Consider the following 3,909-nt stretch of genomic DNA (forward strand, 5'->3'; position numbering starts at 1 on the left):
GTTTTTTCCTCTGGCGTCAGATATGTGTGCAGAGTGCAGTCTCTTCTGGTTTCCCAGGCGTGTCTGCCTCTCTGAAGGTTTAGCTCTCCCTCCCCAGGGATTTGGGTGCAGAGAACTGTTTATCAGGTAGATCCCTTCTGGTTCTGCCTGTGTCTCAGACGCAGCGGTCCTGCTGCTCTTGGGTCCTCCTCCACGGGAACCTAGAGGCCTTATACAGTTTCCTCTTGGGCAGGGATGTGGGCAGGGGTGGGCAGTGTTGGTGGTCTCTTCCGCTCTGCAGCCTCAGGAGTGCCCACCTGACCAGGCGGTGAGGTCTCTCTCCCACGGGGTCTGGTAGCAGAGAGCTGCTGCGGGTCGGGATCCGCGGGTGTGGGAATCCCGGTAAACACAGGAAGTGCCTGGTCCTAGAGGAATTCTGCCTCTGTGTGTCCTGAGTTTACCAGGCAGGTCTCTTGCAGCAGAAAAGTTGGTCTTACCTGTGGTCCCGAGGCTCAAGTTCGCTCGCGGGGTGCTGCCCATGAGCTCTCTGCGGAGGCAGCAACCAGGAAGTTAAAGTTATTTTTTTAAAAAGATTTCTCAGTTTATTTGGAAATACACAGTTACCCTGGTAGACAGCTCTACTTCAGAACTGCCAAGTGACCAACACCCTTACCCAACCAACACCCAAAATATACCCAGGTGGGCAGGTCCTCTGTAATCAATGCCCGAGATGCATCCCAACTGTACAGACTGTAAATATTCGTTTAGCAAACAAAGAGTCAGAAGCCAGTGTCCCTGAGACGTCTTGCCCCTTTGTAAACATTAACATCCAGGCTACCAGAACCTGGGATCAGTGTGCAAAAATGAGGGTGCCCCACTGCGTGCCCAGAGGAGTAAGGACATAGTTGGCAACTCTAGTAGTTAAGTCCTGAGCGTCGATCCCCCTGCTGTAGGCTGGACAATGCCTGTGACCGAAACTGGGCACTTATTCCACGCCAAGAGTTCACATAAGATAACATCGGCGGTCTTGTCCATAAGAATTCTCCACACGGGTAATCTCCTGGATGACTGATGAAGATGTCCTGAGTTAGCTGATTATCCCGTGCAGATGACTCCATAAACGTTGCACCCCAGGACTCTGCTGGCTTCTTCCCTTCAGCTGCCTGCACCTCTCTGTCTGCACAGAGATCTGCCTTATTCCCCACAAGCAGCACTGGCAGCCGTGTTTTACCATGGACTTCGTGTAGCTTTTGGTACAGGTTCTTAACGATTTGGAAGCTGTGCAGGGAGGTAACAAGAGTACACAAGCATGTAACCATGGACCCCAGTGATGAAGGAATCGGGCAGAATGCTGCATTCATCCTGTCCTGCTGTGTCCACCAGATGTAGGTGAAACTCATCTTTGCCAAGAGTCACTGGCTTGCTGTAAGTATTCTCCACTGTAGGATTGTAGCCTTCCAGGAACTCCCACAAATTGATGTGCCAAAGATGTCTTCCCTTTAAGGACCAGAGATTGTTGTAATACAATCATCCACCCATAGTCACACCTTTTGTCCTTTTAGACTGTGGCCAGGACCTAAGAGCACCCCCAAATCAGCTTCCTAGTCTGTGGGAGCCCCCCAAGCAGTGCTTTCCCTTGGTCTTTTATTGCCACCATCCTTACATGTAGATTCCACAGCGTTTTAGTTACTCAATGCATTCAGTGACGACTTCCCTCCCCACCCGAACCCTCCCCCACCCCATCTCACCCTTTGGAAAAGATTCCCCAGGATCTCATTCACTTTGGCCAAGGCCAAGGATCTCCACCACACCTTCAGATACTAATCCCACCCCCATTCCCAAAGTAATGCGGGGACAACTGGTGCAAGCACAGCCCTATACACTTTAACCCTTGCGCTCCTCTTCCAGCGTGCCTCTTCTGAGCTTACGTTTCTTAATACAGAAGATTCATATTGCCTTCCTCCTTCATGGACTTTCTTGTCAACTTAGATCCGGGGTTCCTAAACACTTTGTTGACCTTGTCCCAATTTCCACTTCTCACCTTTGATTGTTTCCTGAGCAATTTCCAGGAGTTTTAGTGGTGCCTTGCAAGGAGCAACAGGGAGAAATGAGATTTGCTCCTTGTTCTCACTAGAAATTGCCTTTTACTCTGAGGGCCACAGGAAGCTCAACTAAGTGCACTGTGCTGGCATGAGCTCCTTACAATCACTGAAACAGTTCAAGTCCAGTAGTTTCCATGATGTGATCTCAGCCTGCAGATCCAGCTCTAACACCTAGCAAGACCTTGAGTTAATATTATCTAGTAATAAAATTGACTTATAAGTTCTGCTTTTAAACTATTTGATTACTTTAAAATGAGCTTGCTTTAGCACTGTACAAAAAGGTGGAAAAGTGTTTTTAAAGGGCAAATTGCCTTTTTTTTTTTTTTTGTCTCACTCATAGGCATTGGAATGTGACTGGAGTTTCCTTACTCGAGAGCTATTCTTTGCTTTCATTTGACTGAGTCTCTTCATTTCAGTATCTTTTTAAATGTATTCAATAAATTAAAATATCATTTGTGTATGTATGCAAATGTTTTAACTGAACTCATCATGCTTGGAAAGAAGTGACAATGACTATTTTGACTTATTACTTTCTGTCTGGTTATGATAATCAAACATTCTGTAAGGAAGAATAAAAGCACCGTAGGCTGTAGGTGGTACAAATGAGCAAGAGAAAGAGCTTCCAGAAAGTCTCTTCCAAAAAGAGAATACTTCCCTCCCTTCTTCCCACTCCACCCACAACCTTCCTCTACTTTTAGACTGTTCCTAAACCAGGAAGTAGAAGTTGTGAGTGGGAAGGGGTGGGGAGTGTGTATGTGTAACCAACAAGGGAATTTATTCTCTTGATGAATCATAATGATCGTACTATAATCACATCCTCCCCCATGCAGTCCTGAATTCCTATGCCAGCTTTCAACTCTCCTTGCAAGTGGACGAACTGACTCCTTCTGTTGCCTTCACCAAATGTGTAAGCAAAATGGGGTAATAAGAAAATTAGGGTTATAAGGAGCCTGGAGATATCAAGTCTTAGCCTCTCACTGACAGAAAAGGGTAAGACCTAGAACATAATGGGAATCTCTGAAGTCCTGTCACTTACCAGAGACAGTGTGAGGGCTAGGGCTGACACAAAGCCTAAGGCTCAGGAATTTATTTTATGGGATCCGGGTGCTTCATTTCAGTTGTAGCCACTGTGGGCTGCCATGATTCAATAAACTGTATGCAGTGTGAGCAGGAATAGAGGAGAAGAGTCTTTCTGGTGCTTAGGGCATTACACTGTCAACAAAGAAAGTGTGCCAATATCCAATATCACCTCTGCTCCACCTTTCCTTTCTTCCAGTTCCAGTGATAGAGACCCTACAAGAGTTTGTAGGGATAGTTTTGCTTTTATGTTGAAAATCTTTAAATCATTAAAATAAGATAGGGTATCTTAGTTGAACAAGTAGAGTCAACAGCCAGACCAGGAAAGTTCACCTTTTCTCTGTGTCCAGATCTAAAAGAGGTCTTGCCACATAGTACTTAAAATATCTTGGAATGACTCCTTGAATTAATGTTTTATCTTATCAGGACATATTCATCCTAGGCTTTTTTTTATTAGAACAATGCTATTAGTGTAAGTTTTATCGGACTGCTTAGCTACAATAAGGACAAAGCCAAGCCTATTAAATGGCACTAACATTGAAAAATAGTTGGTACTAGAGATCAAGAAAAGATGAGGAAAGCCATGATTGAAACCTTGAATGATGACTGGTAGAGATACAAGATTAGTAATGGATAAATTAATTGTGAAAGTATCTTCTATGAAGCAAAGGCACCATAAAAATGCAGAAGACACACCAGTTTACTCTAATTTCCATATGGACCTGGGTGTAATCTGGTCTGATCGAATAAA

The 3,909-nt window shown here is 44.9% G+C and overlaps 1 pseudogene; it reads right to left on the bottom strand.

Annotated features, from left to right (window-relative positions):
• Positions 1–982: 982 nt before the first annotated feature.
• On the bottom strand, positions 983–1,510 carry Rhebl1-ps1 (RHEB like 1, pseudogene 1; annotated as a pseudogene).
• Between the last annotated feature and the right edge of the window lie 2,399 nt (positions 1,511–3,909).

The sequence above is a fragment of the Rattus norvegicus genome, chromosome 4, assembly GCF_021556685.1.
Source record: "Rattus norvegicus strain SHRSP/BbbUtx chromosome 4, alternate assembly SHRSP_T2T, whole genome shotgun sequence".
In the NCBI taxonomy this organism is placed as follows: Eukaryota; Metazoa; Chordata; class Mammalia; order Rodentia; family Muridae; genus Rattus; species Rattus norvegicus.